Here is a 19,239-nt window from a genome sequence, read left to right on the forward strand (position 1 = left end):
TATCATGTTCACACACACACACACACACACACACACACATATTGGCTTCAATCCCGGAAACAAAGAGGGGCATCTGCAAGAGTTTCGGCGAGTAAACACATTATTCACAGATCCAAATGAGGAAGAGTGGGACGAGGCAGCGAGGGAATCACTTTTAAAGTCGGTGTTTGGATTTGGAAACCAACGTGAAGGAAGGTTTTGTGTATTAATGCATTAACTCAGTGGGATTCAGGAGCCAGGTCTCTTCAAAGAACATCCCACCACAAAGGATTCATGTAAAATACACTTGAGGTCTTTCTCAACATCAAAAGATAATACAGGAATACACTGCTATATATATAGCTATAGATTAAAAAAAACACCACAAGGCTCTCAGAAGGTATGCTCTATATTGATGTTTAAATAGATTTGTTGTCTTTTGTGAGCAGCTCTGTATAAAAACACTCCATGTAAATGTAAATGTGTTCACAGGGAGGACAGTGTTCACTGTCTGGCTGTTTGCTTGAGAGGAAGTATGGGAAGAGTGCACTCTTAATCTATCCTCTGTGCATACATTGCAATAAGTGAGATGACTCACTACAGTCAAAACGCTTAATGGCATACTGCCCCCTCTTGGACGATCTTTGATAATAAAAGTTTTTTTTTCTTTTTCCATCAGTGAAAGCCCACACTTTCTGTGATTTCATTTCTTCTTCAGTCGACCGTCTGTAGCTGTGGGGAAAAAAATCTCATTATTGTGAGACCGAACACACATTCCAGGAGTTGTAACCATGGCAGATGCCTCAGTTATCCCCAAGACGGCGGTGCTGGGTCACTGAGAGCGTGAAAGCCCCCTTTTGCGTGCTCTTTTCTCTGTCTGAAATAACAAGATGTGTCTAGCTGAGGTCTGGATCAGCTCCTGCTTTCTGCTGCCAAAACCACGTTGATTCTAACAGACATGGGATGAAAGAAAATTGGCCTCAGAGCTTGGCTGGATAAGCATCAATGAAGCTGCCGTGCTTTAATGAAGGGGAGACAACATTAGCGCGGGGTCAAGCGTCGGGGCGGCGAGGGGAAGGTTCGGGTTGTTTCTTAAACGCAAGCTGTTGCCGTGAGAGAGGCACAAAAAGTCCTTGTCCTGAGCAGAGCTGCAGCCATTACAACACCTGCAATAAACTCAGGGAGCTCATTATCTTCAAACATTGTTGCTGCAAGGAAGCAAAGCCACAATACAGCAGGGTCAAGGTTACTGATACAGCACAAGGGGTGTTTAGGAGGATATTACAATATGCACAACCCCAGTGAGATTAGAATGAGAGACATTAAGGGAAACTAGAAACGCACTCAGAGGCAGCTTGCCCTTCTGTTACAACCCTCCTGCATACAGATTCCAGAGACTTATTAAACTGAATACTAAGTGGAACAGTAACTAAATCTTATTATTCTCCTCGAACCATCATCAGTGGGCAGCACTGTCCTCAGGGCCAATCATAAGAGATCAGCGCCTGGGTTTAAAAGGCTGTTAATATTCAGACGAAATAATCTTCACATCTAATTGGCATTGGCACATAAAGCCGTTGAAGTGTGTTGAGAAACCGGCTGTTTGTTGTGAATCCAAAAATCAGCATCATGTGCAAACGCCAGCAGTTTGGTAGGAAGGAAGATGAGTCACATAAGATTAAACAACGTCAGAGCGAAGAAGAACAGGGCGGTTTCTAGAAAACACTGTGATGTAGTGAGCTCTCTGCCTCACCAGCAGACCTTAATCACATCAAGGAATAAGCATGTCGCTCATTTGATGAAAGTTGGCCATAAATGTAATAAAGCTGCCAAGGTTATTAGAAGTGCCACAGGCCATTTTACAGCCGCTCACACACCTCATATTGGATCATGGAGAGAAATATGATGAACCGAGGAAGTAGAACTTGCCCATTTACAAAGGACCAGGGGAGGTTTAATGGCTTGTGACTGAATCCATTCATATATATTAATACCGATTGCAATGACAACCTGCGGCAGCTCTCTGGACCCTCTGGAAATTCTCACACAGCCTTTTAGCAGTGCTGGACATATGAGCCACATGTTGCCGGTATGCAACATAAACCACCCTCTGAAAGAACTCTGTAGCCTCTATGGTAATTACAGTCATGAAAACAATTATTAGACCACAATTGTTTTCTTCAATTTCTTGTTCATTTTTAATGCCTAGCGCAACTAAAGGTATATTTGTTTGGACTAATATAATGATAACAACAAAAATAGCTCATACGATTTTAATTTAAGAGCTGATATCTAGACATTTTCCATGCTTTTCTTGATAACAACCAAAATCACTTAAGTTCTTACATCAATAACACCCAAATAGATGCCCAAAGTAATTTGTACTGCCAAAAACAGTGCTTTTAGGCATTCCATGTTTTCTTTTCTGTCTGTTTTAGTCACATGATGCACACAGGAGAGTTATCTTTTCAGTGTCATTTTTAAGGCAGGACACAACAAACTGTCATCATTCCTCAGTGTGTTTATTGATCCCGCCATTGGTTTCATGCTAATGCTGTTTACTTCTGCTCTTCATTTTTTCACTTGCCTGGATCACAAGACGGTGAATTTGCTGCACAGAAGAGATCATTTTAACAGCCTTAAGTTCACCAGACGCTGCATAAATAGTTCAGCTTTGGACTCATCAGATCAGAGAATCTTTTTCTTCATGCTCACGGATTCCTCTGGATGAAACCTGGGTGTAGTTTTAATACAGAAGATTTGTTCATTCACTGCCAATGTGAGCTTTTCTCACTGCTCCGTTCTCTCTTCCATTTTTCCCACGCTGTCAAAATCACTACACTTCCAATTTCTATGTCACTTCTTTGGTCCAACGATCAGCCTGTAAACCTTGGTTATTAAACACAGTGCAGTTCTGTCATTGCCGGGTTTTCTTTTACTCAGTTCTGTCAAATGGCATCTTATAATTACCTCTGTGTTCATGGGAAGACTCAAAGCTTTAAACATGATTTCATACATTTTCTCTCCTGTGTGACATTTTCATCATTGAGGTTTACAGAAAGTTCCTCAGAATTCGTGGCTCAGGATTTCTCCTGATATGCAGTTTGTATTGTCAGATTATATAAACGCAGGTGTGTGTCTTTCTCAGCTATGCCCAGTGTGGATTAAATTCTAGATGCATCTCAAGGATCATTAAAGCAAAAAGGATGCACCTGGACACAATCTTTGGTGCCATACCAAGAGGTCTGAATGCTTTCCTAAATGAGAGGTTTCAGTTTTAGATTAGAATAAATTTGCAAAAATTTCCAAAAATAATGTTTTCACTTTGGTTGGTTTGTAATGCTGAGTTTAAATCGAGGAGAAAAATGCCTTTTTTTTTCATTATTTTCAAATGAAAACTACAACTTTATGATATGTAAAAAGTGAAGGGGTCTGAATAGTTTCTTAGGCAACTATATGGTGAAATCCTGAGGATGCAACAGCTCAAGGTGCCTCTTCATCCACAGATTTATAGGATGCAGTGAATTACGGAATCACAGGAGTGCCAGAATAAAAGATAAATCTGTTTAAAAAAAGGAAATAAAGGTGTAAAAAAAAAGAGCAAAAAATAAAAGAATAAAAAATAAAATAAAAAATATGTAAATTTAAAGGTAAGTTTTGTCTTTTCTTTTCCCTTTTCTCTTAGTTTTTTCCTTTTGTTTTCCCATTTTGTCATTGCTTTTTCCATTTTGCCTTCACTTTTATTTGATGGACTGAGTCAATACCTGATCCACAGACAGTCTATGAGCAAGCGCGAAACAGGAATCCTGTGACCAAGGTATCAACTACTCACCCTGGACAGAAAGCCCCGCCCAAAGTCATTTGATTGACAGCTCAGTCCATCAAGTAAAAGCAATGACAAAAGGAAAAAACAAAGGGAAAAGGGAAAAGCAAAGACAACATTTACCTTTATATTTCCATACTTTTTAATTGATTTATTTTAATCTACTATTTAGTCCTCTTTATATTTACACATTTATTTCCTTATTTTTTAATAGATTATTTATTTATTTATTTATGCCTCTTCATATTTACACATTTATTTCCTTATATTTTAACAGATTTATTTATTATTTTATTTATTCCTTTTTATATTTACACATTTCTCTCCTTATTTTCAACAGATTGTTTTTTTTTATTCCTCTTTATCGGTGATCACACCCCAAGTTTATCCTTATCCTTATCTTTACACATTTATTTCCTTTTTTAAAAAATCAGATTTATCTTTTATTATGGCACTCTGATTTCCCTATGGAACCACTTTGATTCCATAGAGAATCGCCAGAAAACAAATACGCTGTTGCTGCAGGGTATTGTTTTCAGGGGTCATCCTCCTTCTCTCTCTCACCATTTTCTGTCACAGCTGAATGAGATAAAGGCAAATAAATACATGTTGCTCTAAACATCTGTCAGCTGCACATTTAGCCAAAACATTGAAGGCCTGGATGGGGTAATGGTCAGGATGGATTGCCTCAAAACCCCTTTATTAGCACCACCATCACATTAAAATGTCAGTTTGTCCAATACTTCAGTGGATGACAAGATATCTGTCAAACTAATTCCATTCCAACAGACATCGACTGTACTTTGTTTAGTGCTAATTAGCGATTTGTTAGCTGGTTGTCACTACAGCTCGGGATTAACTGGATCATTCTGATGTAGAAATAAGGTACTAATTAAACCTCTATTAAAATGTATAGTGGGTACGGTGGAAGAAACCATGACTGTGGGGAGAAATTAAGAAGCAAGCCAATGTTCCCTCTAATTTTTCCTGAGTGTGAGCAAACACACAAACTCCCTGAGCGTCCCTTGGACCACTGTGAGCAACATCAGACGTGTGCACTGTGGTCACACCAGCATCACATCCATTCAAGTTACATGGTTCATTAAAAGAATCAAATTACAGCATTTACATTTCTGCTAAAACACTTTGTCAACAGGAGCCAGTTGAAGGCTGCAGTGATTTTAGTGACACTACAATGTATAAGAGTGAAGTTATTGAATATTTGTCTCTCTTTACTGTTGCAGCGGTTTTGCAAATTGCAGACGGACCCTGTTCACTCCATAGACACCAATGTTATTCCTGTAGCTTGAAAGACAGCTACTTTTGATAAAACTGGGCTTGTAGCACATTGTCTGCCTTGCAACAATGGGAAAGAGGCACCGTTTATGTTTTGACAACCTATATCTAATGAGTTATTGATGCTGGAAGTGTGAATCTGTGAATATCTTTCCAACTTTACTGAACTTGGGGCCACTACCACCTAAGGAGTGATATATTTAATTTTGAAAAAAGCATTTAGCCATACTTAAAGCTTTAAGTGCTTTATTAACATGGAACTAAATATTTTGTATTGTTTTATTATCACAGGTTCTGTCTGAAAAGAGGTGGCATCATTTTAAACAGTGAAATCAAACTAATAAAATGTAATGACCAACCAGTGAGCAATACTGGATTCTGCAAAAACATAAACAACTTTTTAAAAATCTAAATCTTAACACAGTTAATGTATTAACTTATTTATGTGTGTATGCATGTATTTATTGATTTATTTAGTACTGTTAACATATCAGAGTTCTGAGTGAATTTTTCTTAAGATAGGCAAAGGCCATTTATTGATTACATATAGGCTATTAAATGTTTATTAAAAACTAAAAAGCATTTAAAAAAAACAACTTAGGCATTTATTGAGTCACTAAAATACTGTAGAGTACAGACCACATCAGCATGATTATAAGCATTCTCTGGTAAATTAACAACCAGATACTGATGTCTCTCACCATATGGACTTCAGGAGATGACTGGGGGATGATAAACTGTGACCTACTGGTTGGGTTCTCTCTGTTCTCATGTTTCTTACATGTTTGTCCCCTGACAGCCGGGTCCTAATGTTTTTTGAGCAACACACCATACTATGACATTTTTACAATGATGGTTCTACCATGGAACCAGTTTGACATGTTCAGGCGTTCTTTGTGTGAAAACTCAGAGATTTCAGGTGTCAGAAGGTGGTTTTCAACTTTCTTTGTTAACTTTCTGCTTCAACTTTAAACTAAATTTCCTTCACTAACCCAGCTCTCTGGACTTCCAGGAAGCTGTGTTCCTATTGGCTGTCCAGGTGGCTGTGTTCCTATTGGCTGTCCAGGTGGCTGTGTTCCTATTGGCTGTCCAGGTGGCTGCTTGGTGTTATCAGGAACACCTGAGAAGCTCAGTGTCTTCCTGCTTTATTTAGCTGCAGACAAACATTTCCTCTGATTCTCTTCACCAGTGAACCGAGTTTGTCTCCATTGCTTCAGTTTGTTCTTTAGGCGTTGGCTTGCAGCTTCCAGCAGTAAAATCGTCTTTAATGTGTTTCTTGGTGTGTTTTAGGGCTTTGTACTGGATAGTTGTCTTGGTAAATGTGGTTCTTTAGCCACAGTTAGCACATGGTGCTAATGTGTGCAGTGATTAGTGGATTTGGTGCAGGTGAGTTGTGTCTTTATCTTGGCTGTAGTGAGTCTTCAGAGGTTTTTGGTCAGACACATTCTGTATTCTTGTTTGTGAACCAGCGTTGGTTGTCCAGAAGGTAAGAGTTTCTGTCCTGATTCTCTGTTCTCAGAGGTTCTCTGGTAGGCTGCAGGAGACTTTAGCGTTTGGGTTTTACTAGTTTGGTTTTTGTACAGTTTCATTTGGACGACTATCTTGAGGCCCCTCCATGTGGTTTAGTGAGGTTTTCTGGAACAGTTCTACAAAGCAACCTGCAGCAGAAGAGACTTTGAGAGTTTTTAGGAAGTTCTGGAGAGCAGACTTTAGAGCAGCAGAAACATTTGGCAGCGGTTTGAGCAGGAGAAGGTGAGCTTCAGAGTAGAAATGAGACAGAAACCTTCTTGATCCGTGTGGTGAGGTCCTGTACCAAGAGTTTGAGCAGGTTGTGAAGAGTCTGTAGTTCTTTGGTCTGAAAGCACAAGAAGAGTCGACTCATTAAAGGAGAAAACAGGAGATATTGTTGGTTCTTCTGTCGCTCTGCAGTTTCCTTAGACTGAATATCAAGTTTATATTTTAAATGATTTCCCATGTGAGCCCAAGAAGACTTCAATAAACTCCCTCCATCCCCTGGACACAACATATTTTATTACCATGTTAAATCTTTTTTTTGTTTGTTTTTGAGTTTTAATCATAGTCTTAGCATAGTTTTTTCTCTTTGCTTGTTTAGTTTTGTGATCTATGTGAAAGGTGCTAAACAAATAAAGCTGAATTGATAAACTGAATAATTGACTAACTCATGATTGTGACAACAGAAGTGTTTTCGTTGTAATTTAAGGGTTTGTTTTATTTTTAAGGTTGGGGATAAAATCTTGACAGAAAAAGAAGATTAAAGAAATAAACTACAGTAAAAAAGCAATTAAATCAAAGGAAAAAAATATTTAATATAATAAAACTTTTAAAAAGAAAATTAAACATTAAATACAATTAAATTATATTAGACAAAATATTTAATTAGATAATTAAATGGAAGATACAAAGCATGTAATTATGAAATTAAACAAAAATTTTTAAACAAAAATATTAAACATTAGAGATGAAATATTTTACATAATTAAACATTTAAAAAATACAATTAAACAAGAATATTACACATTTAGAAAAATACAAAACATTTAATTAGATTATTAAACCTTTAAAAGTCAAAACATTTAATTAAAAAATTAAATGTTTAATTAGACAATTAAATCTTAAGACAATAAAACTTTAAATAGGAATTTAACAGAAAATACAATGAAGCATTAAAAAAGAAAATTAAACATTAAAAGGTGGTAAACATTTCAAAAGAAAAACCTTAAAGATTTAATCAAAAAATTAAACATTGGGAAAGAAAAGGAAATTTTTCAAACAAGCCGATAAAACATTTGAAAAAACAACAAACATTAAAAAGACAAAAGCTTTGAAAGGGCACCAGTTAAACTTTAGAAGATCAAATTAAACAGAAGAAACAATAAAATGATCAAAAGAGCAAAAACAGATGAAGGCCTTAAAGTGTTTTCTAGTCTGAAATGAAAACATCAAGTTGTTTCTTCAAACATTTCCTCTTTCTATGTTCTTGGTTTGATTGTGGACAGATTTACTAAGAACTCATTTCAGAAAACTGCTTTCCAGATAAAGTCTACTAGTAGTTGAAGGCATCGATCAAACTAATGTTACCTTCTGATCTCCACAAACTTTACTGTTCAGTGAAGAGAATCAAAGTTTGTTCAGGATTTCTAAAAAACCCACAGGTGAAAGTCTGAGAAGAACTCAGATGGATGGTCTAAATGTGAAATCAAGACTCATGGTCACAAGTTTTAAGGCTTCTGTTAACCTAGAAAGTTCAAACTAACAGAGAAGTACTGAGAAACATTTAAGATTTCAGTCCTCAGACTGTCTGAAGGTTCAAACTAACAGAGAACTACTCAGGAACTTCGAAGATATCAGTCCTTGGACTGTCTGAAAGTTCAATCTAACAGAGAACTACTGTGGGACTTAGAAAATTTCAGCCCTCAGACTGTGTGAAAGCTCAGGTCCTGAGGACTCGGGAGGTCTGGAGGCTTTGTAAAGTCTTGGAACTGAGGGTTCAACCCTCCAGCAACCCTCCTGAAGTCCAACCCCCTGAGAAAAACGGTCGAGTCGAGACTCGAGTAAAAAAAAAACTCGAAACCGACAAAAAATAGATGATAAATGCGCAAAAAAAAGAAGAATTAGTATCTGAGCGAATAGCTCAGGGGAAAAGAAGACAGACTACCAACTGGAAGGTCGCTGGTTCGAGACCCGCCACCGGCCTTTAACTTTCTTTGTCTTTGTCAGAATTTAGAGAAAATTTAAGAAGTGTCTGGTCTTGAACCAGCGACCTGCAGCTCCATAGGCAAATCCTTAACTCACTGAGCTACAGATCAGATGAAAATAAAATGATTTCGTCCTCCCTTTGTCATCGTAGTTTCCAAGTGACCACGTGGGTGGAGCCAAGGCGGAGTCTGGGTGGAGTCAGGGCGGAGAGTAGGTGGGGAGGTGGGTGGCGGCCTCCCCCCTCTACTCCCCCACCGCCCACCACACCTTCCCCCGCCCGACGAGTTCCTCGAGTCTCCACGAGTTCTTCGAGTCTCGACAGGTTTTCACGAGTTTCTGGAGTTTCCACGAGGTCGGAGGCAGAACAAGTTGTCATGAAGAGGTGTTGAAGTCGGCCAGGATGGTGTGACTTTTTACAGCGACTAGAAGGAAGATGACTAGAAGAGCAGGTCTTTAACCACCATCCATAAAATCCATGGAGTCGACTCCAGAGAAATGAAGGGAGGTCAACTTTTATCAACCTCCATCCAGATGTTCAACTTGATATCTTTACTTGGAGATTTTTAGCACCACAAACCTTTAGTATCACACTTTATTATCCTTTATTAGGACTTTCATGGAATCCACCAGCAGATTTAGTTTTTGTTGAGAAACTTTATTCTTGTCATCGTGGGACTGCAGTATTTAAAACTGTTCCTTCTATTTGACCTCATGTTTATTAGTTTTAGTGGAGAAAGTTTGAATTGTCAATTAGTCTCTTAAAACCTAATAATAAATTGGATTAGTCAAGAGGTTTAAATTTCTTACTTTGTCATATTTTAAAGATGACAAAAAAAATAAAAATAAAGCATCTTGAGACAATTTGACCTGTAATTGGCATTGTATAAATAAAATTGAATTAAAATTGTATTTATCTTGTAATGTTGGAGTAATTCAGCCATATATGTTAGAAAACACATATTCTTTGTCTATTAATCTGTCATTTTCTCCAGTAATTCATTCCTTGTTTTGGTTTATAAAATGTCAAGCCCAAATATATTCAGTTTACTGTCATAAAAACCAAAAAGATTTACATTCATGATGCAGGAATCAGGCAGTTTTTCACTTTTTATCTTAGTTTAGTCAGAAAGATAGTTGATAATGTGTGAATTGTTGCAGCTTGTGAGCAGTAAAAGGTTTTAATCTTTGGGGCCGAGTGTCAGAAAACATTTAGAAACCAACATCAACAAAACACTCAAAGGGAAATCCAACTTTTGCATGACAATGTCTAATTAAAGGACATTAATTTCCAATGTAAATGTGTGATATTCATCCTCTGGAGCTTTCTCTTCACATCGTCTTCCACCTGGACTGCTTTGGTCGGGAGCATGTGCAACAAACATTTGAAAAACTGCACTTTAACATCAATGAATGACACTGAAGTTTAATCTCTACATAAATGAGACTGAGTCTGGATGTGCTGCTCTGTCATTAACTCCTAAGTTTAGGGAAAGTTCAAACAAAAGAGGACAGTTCAGAGAAGACTTGAGAATGAGCTTATTCTGAACAAACATCTCAGACTTTCTGAGCTTCAGCATCTCTAGCAAGATATTTTAACAAGCAACTCAAGAGATCCAGAAGTTGGAGAGAGTTAGCTTTAGCTGAGCCAAAGAACATGTGGGAAGCTAACCTAGCAAACATTTCAGACTTTTCTCTGTGAATTCTGGGAAATAATTTCCTAGTTAATGACAGAGCTACACATCTTAACTCAGTGTCATTAAAACAGACTCTAATTCAGTGTCATCCATCCATATTAAAGTGCAGTTACCCAAAATGTTTGTTGCATGAGCTCCAACAAAACCTGTCCAGGTAGAAGGCCACTTTGACAAACAGGAAGTGGAAGATTCCAAGCAGATTTATAGAAGGGGGAACCGGACTGTACTAAGTGTGGTCGAGTATAGAGGGGTGTTTTGTGGGTTTTTAAGGCTGATAATGATTATTAGTGAGACGTTTGGAGTAGATATTCATTTGCAGTAAATGAAAGTATTTAAAATCTTGGAGTTGAACTTAGAAGAACACAAACACTAACAGAAAACTTTGTTGATACGTTTTTGTTTTGTTTACAGATGTTAAAGGAGTTTTATTCGTGATGTATAACCAATCAAATCACTCCAGAAGACAGAGTGACCACAGGTAGATAAAGGTTCAGAGCCAAAGTAGCACCATTTTTAAATGTATTTATTACCGTAAATCAGTAAAAAATAAAATACTGATAATCAGTAAATCAGTCAGCCCACAATTACTACAATTCTACAATGTATGTCTCTTTCCTTTGACTTGTTATATGTACAACATATGATGTATATGATGGCGTTTTTTCATACCAAAGGCTATACTATGATGTTTTCTAAGAGACATACGATGCTACTCTGCTTGTTCTGGCTGCTGCACTCCTCCTCTGTTGTTTTCTGGATTGTACTCAGCTGCATGTCTTCGTCCACCAGGCCTCCGTTGACTCGTCCCGCCTGCCGTCTCTGGAGCTGAAGCTGGATTGGAACAGACCAAAGTACAGTCCAATCACGATGCCAGCTGCCTCTCAAAAGGCTCCTTCATCTGGCAGGTGGTGGCACTTCTTCTGAGGGGAAGCTGAGCTGGCCCGGCAGAACTTTGGAGATGTGTTCCAGTGGTTGGTGGATGTGTGGGGAGATAGAGAGGGACCTTTGAATCGTTCAGAAAGGAAAACAGGGAACCCATTGGTAGTTTTAGTTTAGGGTGCTACTGCGGTGTGTTTTTGGGTTTTAAGAGGTGAACAGGAAGAGTTTTTTTTTCATATTGATTATCTTTTACTTTGTTCCTGGTTGGAATGCCCATCAATGTCAACATGAAGTTCACTTTTAGTTCTGTTTATTTATTTTTATTTTACTAACACCCATTTGTTTTTAACCCCCTTACATGTTGTGTTGTTGTAAACTTACTCTTTCAAATAAATTCTCGTCTAACCCTCTGGAAACCAGCGTTTGGACTGTTTTTAGAGCGACATGCTATACTATGATGTTTATTGGGCGACACGCTATACTATAGGCTTTTTTAATTGACATATTACTGTGACCTTTTTTTGTTTTTATTTTTTGTTTTTTTTTAGCAACATATAAGAATTCGAACAGTTTTAAAAGTTACTATACTTTTACTTGTGCAATGAAATTATTATTCTATGGCATTTTTTAGATGACATATTATACTCTGATGTTTTCTTGAATTACATACTATTTTGACAATCTACTGCACTATGACATTTTTTGAACCACATATCATACATGACAATTTTAGGCAACATCCTATCACTTTGCGCTTTTTGAACCACATAATAATCTATGTTTTGTTTTTTTTTTCTTGCCAACATGCTGTACTATGAACTACAGGCCATACTATGTTATTCTTGAGTAAAGTATACTATACTTTGCCATTTTCTGAACTACATCCTATACTATGGCGTTATACACAGAGTGCTTTGGTTACATGTTGATTTATAATCTAGATTTTTTTCTGTTTTGTTTTTTGACGGGATTACCACAGACCTGACCGTGAACACCGTCGACACCCACCTCAGGGAGACGCTGCCTAAGATCTCAAGGCTGCTTGGTCGTGGTCTTTCTGGCACGTACTCTTCCAAGATGAGCCGGGAAGTTTAACACTGATGGAATGACACCAGGTCTAAGCCGACAAACTTCCAATCCATAGTCTCTGGGAAACCTACATGGAGTAAGAAAAGTAGACAGAAGTAATTAAGTCTGTACACAACATATTAAAAAGAAATCATGCTAATAAATTAAGTACAAAGAACCGAATTCGCCAATATACTGGAGACCAGAGCTATTTAATTTGATAAGTATAACCTTGTTTAGTAACATTTCAATTATTTGAGAGCAGTCCTAAAGAACTGTCTGTAATCCCAATCATAAAATGGGTTTGGAGGAAGAACATAGATGGTAATCTGGATATACATGAGTTAGCCTTTATAACTACTATTGGTAGTATTGGTGGTAGTAATAGCAATGTGACTACTACTAGTAGTAGTTTTTAGTACACTAACTGCTACTACAACTTGTAATACTATTACAAATGCTGATACTACTTCTATGACTCTAACAGCTATTTTATACTACTACTGCTTGTACTTTTAGTATTACTACTACTGCTTGTACAACTATACTACAGCTACTATTAATCGTCTGGTATTTGCTTGTCAAGCTGCTAGCTCGCCTTAGTGTTTTGCTAGTGGCTAACTAGTTAGCTCTCATAGACTGGAAGCTCTTAACAAGATTTCATAATGAAAAAACAGCCAAAAACTATTCTTACCTATGAAAAGTCATTCCAGGTTTCCTTGTCTCAATCGTACGACGCAGTGTGTAATTGTATGCAGCACAATGAGACGGCATACTTCTTGTTTCCGTTTTCACGCCGTCTACATCAACAGAATGCACTGAAACTTTGCCCCCACTAGCTTAGCCTTGCTGTAGCACGCAGCTCACAGGGGCGTGTCCTATCTACTCATTCATATCTATGAGAACAGCGGTGGCTGCACATAAGGACGCCTGACGATTAGCTGCGTAAATACCATTATATACAGTCTATGGCAGTGTTTCTCAACTGGTGGGTCGCGACCCAAAAGTGGGTCGCGGGGCCGTTTTTGGTGGGTCGCGAGCCTTTTTCTAAAAAGAGAGAAAAATAAAGATAATCCAATTTAGTGGCGAGTCATTGTAGTTCCCCTCCGCACCCGCAGGGGGTCGTCGTGTCAGCAGCGACCGGTGAGGACACTCGTATTACTGTAGAAGAAACTGCATGTTTTCAGAGCAACAGCAGCATGGCTAAACGCAAGTACGACAGCGAGTACATTAAATATGGATTTTCCTACATCGAAGACAAAGGAGTCCAAAAGCACGCATCTGAATAAACTTTTCGAGCGGTTTAACGACTACTTTCCCGATAAACAACCCGAGGACGACTGGGTGCGCGACCCGTTTGGAATAAACATGGAAAGCATCACGTTGCCTAGCAGCGATGAATGTCAGCTGGTGGAGCTATCATGTGACCGCACTCTCAGAAAGAAATTCACAGAGGTAAGCCTTTCCCAGTTCTGGTGCAACGATGTGATGAGAGAGTATCCCTCCATTGCTAGTCGAGCTGTAAAAATCCTCCTACCATTCAGCACCACATACCTCTGTGAATGTGGCTTCTCAGCTCTTGTTCAGCTGAAAACAAAATACCGAAATAAACTGAACATTGAGCATGACCTCACAGTTGCTTTATCATGCATACAGCCAGATTTTGAGACTCTTGTAAAGGCCAAAAAGCATCCTCAGCTAGGCCATTAGAACTTCATGTAGTTCTGCAGTACTTTTATTGTGACTTGTGACTTTTGTTTATTTGTAAATGCTTAAAAAAACACTTTTCTTTCAATATTGCACACTATTTTTTTCCACAAATATTGGCTTTCAAATATAGTTAAGCCCTTTGAAAAATGTTTTATTGTGTTTACATTTTGAGATTGATCAGAACATTAAGCATTTCTTCACTTTAATAATTTGTTGAATGCACTTCATCAGTTTTCATGTTTTGGACTGTTTTGCACATATTTCTATACATCGTTTCTCCAGCTACAACAGCAATGTTGCAGACTTGTGCAGTATTATGAGAAGCTACTGGTTTTGTTGAATTGCACTTTTTCTGTAGAAAAAAAAATGCACTTTTATATATCCTGAGAACTACTTGAGGCTATTGTTCTACTTGTTTCAAAGTCCTCAGTACTTGAATTAGTATTGCTGCTTGATTTTGAGTTGTTGTGAAGTACTTGAGTTCAGGTTTAAAAGTTTTGTCTTCGAACGCTCAATCAATAAATTGTTGATTTTTGGAGAAATATTGTTTGGGTCACGACTTGTCATTTCAGTTTTATGGTGGGTCCCAGGCCCAGACCAGTTGAGAACCAGTGGTCTATGGTAAATACGTATGTGAATCGCATCATTGGCTGCAGCAGCCAGTCACCGGTCACTCACTGACTCACACTGAAAAATAGCACAGAATGAATTGTTACGTGTTTATTTTATTTACAATTTAGGTTGGATTTTTTTTTTTTTGTGCGCAGCGCAGATTTTCTGTGCGCAGAGACCGTGTCGGCAGTGCGCAATTGCGCACGCGTGCAGCTTAGAGGGAATAGTGGAAGCAACTATGCTTTTTTTGGAGGAAAAGAGTTTTCTTTTTAAATCCCATCAACAGTCAACACTCAATATGACAGCCCTCATATCTTATTATACCATTATGTAAAATAAAAATACAATATAAAAAAGCGTCTCAATTACACCCACTCTCCAAGAACTTATTACCACATCTTCTACTTCATTATAGGATTTAGAGTCGACTCTTTGAAAATTTGCTCCTTGCAGATATTGCCGTCTGGAACTTGGAGTACAAAAGAAATGTACAAAAATGTGAGTCTCTAAGAAAGCATGTAGCACAATTAAGTATTACGTAAGTATTTTACAAAAAAATTTAAAAAATAAAACAACCATCTCATAAAAAATACAGCTTGGATTAAACAGTTACATCTTTCAAATATAACAGAAATATTTTGGGAGATTACGATAAGTTTGGAAATGCATTTTAGCAATCTCAATGTTCTAATGAATTTGTTTTTTTGTTGTTTTGTTTTCTGGCTTTTAACAGTTAGCTTTTAATGAGTTTAGTATTTTTCCAGAAATACATTTTCAGGCATTTAAATATTTAATTAAGTAATGAAGTATATTTAATTGTGTCAGACAATTCAATTACCTACAATAAACACAGGATCCAGAAACATTTTAAACATTTTAATCTGATGGAAACTATTCTGTCTGTGTTCCCGCCACATTTCATGGTTGTTGGAGTTTTATTTCCGGAGATATTAAACCTTTAAGTGGTTTCTAAGGTTAGATGTGTTCTTTCCGAGCACTTTTCTAATTTGAGGTTTCATTTACACAGCGTGTTGGATATTTTTGTTGACACAAAATGACCACAGAGAGACACAAAACAACCATAAAGAGACACAAAACAACTACAGAGACACAAAGCAACCACAAAGATACATAAAATGACCACAAAGACACACAAAACAACCATAAAGAGACACAAAAGAACCACAAAGAGACAAAAAATGACCACAAAGAGACAGAAAATGACCACAAAGATCCAAAGCAGTCAAAGCAGACCAAAACCTTCAGTTTTGCCACATATTTCCTGAATTTAAAGATTCTTTCACTAAAACAGAGGAGCTGCTTCTGCTTTGAGCATAAAACAAACTGAAAACTTTCAGAGTGACACACAACTGATGAACTACAAAGCCAAAGCAAACAGTGTTTCATTTCATCAGCCCACTGACAAAAACGCTTCTTTAATTTATATTCAAGAGACGACTGGACCTCTACAGCTGAAGCTGGGATGTGTTCAGTTTGTAGTTAATCCCAGTTATCTTTAAGCTAATGTCTGATCCTGTCTGTGATGGGAAAAGAGGCTGTAAAATTATAAAGGGATTAGAAGAGTTTAACTATCTACCTTGTGTTTAATTTCCAATACATCAACCCACAGATAACAGACTTCAACTTCATTTGGCAAGTTTGAAACAGTAGCTAGAAGAAGATGGATTTATCTTGTAATTCATGAATGGAGGTGAATTTATTATTCAGTATTTTGGCTCTTGCATCAGAGACTGGGTTTATTTACCTCACCAGCAGACCACAGTACGTGAGGCTTCAGGACTGTGTGTCTGATGTGGTAGTCAGCAGCATGGGGCCTCACAGGGGACAGTGCTCTCCCCCTTTCTCTTCACCCTCTACACATCTGACTTCCACTGCGACTCTGAAAGCTGTCACCTCCAGAAGTTCTCCGATGATACAGCTCATTGTCGAGTGTTTATCTGAGGGGGACGAGCAGGAGTACAGGACGGTCATCTCGGACTTTGTTGACTGGTGTGAGCTAAACCATCTTCAGCTCAACGTCAGTAAGACGAAGGAGATGGTCGTTGACCTCCGCAGGAGGAGGACACCTCAAACTGCGCCGGTGAACATCCAGGGTTTGGACATTGAGATGATGGACTCATACGAACACCTGGGTGTTCACCTCAACAATAAACTGGACTGGTCACATAACACAGAGGTCCTGTAGAAGAAGGGCCAAAGTCGTCTCCACCTGCTGAGGAGACTGAGGTCCTTTGGAGTGTGCAGGACTCTGCTCAGGACAGGGGCAGAAAGAGACTGAACAGACTGGCCAGGAGGGCCGGTTCTGTCCTGGACTCCAGAGGAGGTGGGTGAGAGGAGGATGTTGGCAAAGCTCACATCCATCATGGACAATCCCTCTCACCCACTGCATGTGACCGTGGAGGCTTTAAGCATCTCCTTCAGCAGCAGACTGACACATCCACCCTGCAAGAAGGAGCGCTATCGGAAATCATTCATACCATCTGCTGTAAGACTGGACAACATCACCATCACTGGCTGATGTTAACTTAAACCAGACTAATATCATCAGCATCATCTCAAACCATGGTAAAATATGCACATTTTTTTGCACTGCTGCATTTCGCATTTTTACAGTTGCATTTATTCCACAAGCCACTTTATGTTGCTGTCGTTTATGTGCAGTAATTCTGTATTTATTAATTTTCATTTTTCATTCTTTTGTACATTTCTGTTATTATTATTATTATTATTATTATTATTATTATTATTATTATTATTATTATTATTATTATTATTATTATTATTATTGTTATTATTATCCATATGTTTCATGCTGCTGTGAAAGATGTTGCTGCTGTAACAATGGAAATTTCCCCTGGCATAGGGAGCAATAAAGGATTATCTTATCTTTTTTCTTTATGTTATACAGTTGTGCTCACAGGTTTACGTACCCTGTCAGAATTTGTAAAATACGTTTCGTTCTTTAATGAAAACATGAATGATCAGAGCGACAAATTGTGACAATAAATACCTTTGTCTGACCACTAACCCTAAATGTAAGAAAAGTTTTTCTATGATCAAACTTTTTTTTTTTAAAAAGGGACAATATTTCACACATTTTGCCAAGATATGTATATTTATGAGCACAACGGTATGTGTCAGTGGGCTTATGCCTGTTTTACATTGGATTGAAGGTTTGTGTGTGTTTTAGAAGGCTTGATACAGTCTGTCATCAAGCCTTTTTCCCCCATCTCCAGATCTCCTCATCAAGGCATCACGGAAGTAACAGCAGGCTTGATGAAATCCTGACAAGATAGACTTCACATGCTGTCACATGTAGCAGAGATTACGTCTCATTAGAGCAGCCACTCAAAAGCAGCTCCCTCACATGTTTTTTTTTCTTTTTTTTTCTCTTCCGCAGGCTGCATTTGATTAGTCTTTTTATCTACACGGTTACGTCTCCTCTCCATCTCGTCCCCTGCCTCCCTCGTCCTCCCTGTCTGTCAGGCAGAGCTGGTGTCCCCCGCCCCTCCACCAACAGCTGATTGTTCCTCCGGACCTGCAGGGAGCCGTCAGGGATCCCCCGGGGAAGCAGCTCATCCCTGAATTCTCTTACTCGGTGTCACCTGTGATGCCCTGGAGCTCCTTGTTGCAAACCCTGACTGGAGAGCGAACAGCACAGATGGTGACATGCTCCGTCCGGCTGCTCCTGTCAGCCTCCAGGCGTGGTTATCCCAAACTGAATATGCCACCGGTGGATTAAAGTGATGACTTCAAATGTGGTGGAGCAGCAAATGAGGATTAATGCTGCTGCAGCTGACAATGGAGAGCACTGTTCCCTCTAAACTGCGCGCGTGCGCAATTGCGCACTGCTGACACGGTCTCCGCGCACAGAAAATCTGCGCTGCGCAAAAAAAAAAAGAAATCCAACCTAAATTGTAAATAAAATAAACATGTAACAATTTATTCTGTGCTATTTTTCAGTGTGAGTCAGTGAGTGACCGGTGACTGGCTGCTGCAGCCAATGATGCGATTCACATACGTATTTACCATAGACTGTATATAATGGTATTTACGCAGCTAATCGTCAGGCGTCCTTATGTGCAGCCATCGTTGTTCTCATAGATATGAATGAGTAGATAGGACACGCCCCTTTGAGCTGCGTGCTAATGCGAGGCTAAGCTAATGGGGGCAAAGTTTCAGTGGATTCCGTTGAGGTAGACGGCGTGTAAACGGAAACAAGAAGTATGCCGTCTCACTGTGCTGCATACAGTTACACACTGCGTCGTACGATTGAGACAAGGAAACTTGGAATGACTTTTCATAGGTAAGAATAGTTTTTGGCTCCTTTTTCATTATGAAATCTTGTTAAGAGCTTCCAGTCTATGAGAGCTAACTAGTTAGCCACTAGCAAAACACTAAGGCGAGCTAGCAGCTTGACAAGCAAATACCAGACGATTA

At 38.5% G+C, this 19,239-nt stretch overlaps 1 long non-coding RNA gene across 2 annotated transcripts; it reads right to left on the minus strand.

Moving 5' to 3' along the window:
- Positions 1–2,475: 2,475 nt before the first annotated feature.
- Positions 2,476–13,304, minus strand: LOC129349415 (uncharacterized). 2 transcript variants are annotated; one of them, XR_008602416.1, is made up of 4 exons: positions 13,151–13,304; positions 12,397–12,544; positions 11,215–11,512; positions 2,476–6,953 (listed from the first exon to the last, which is right to left on the minus strand). It is a non-coding gene; the product is annotated as an uncharacterized LOC129349415 (long non-coding RNA). The 2 variants fall into 2 exon arrangements; XR_008602415.1 differs by lacking the exon at positions 2,476–6,953 and having other exon boundaries at positions 11,012–11,512; positions 13,151–13,303.
- Between the last annotated feature and the right edge of the window lie 5,935 nt (positions 13,305–19,239).

Source organism: Amphiprion ocellaris, chromosome 8 (genome assembly GCF_022539595.1).
Source record: "Amphiprion ocellaris isolate individual 3 ecotype Okinawa chromosome 8, ASM2253959v1, whole genome shotgun sequence".
Taxonomy (NCBI): domain Eukaryota; kingdom Metazoa; phylum Chordata; class Actinopteri; family Pomacentridae; genus Amphiprion; species Amphiprion ocellaris.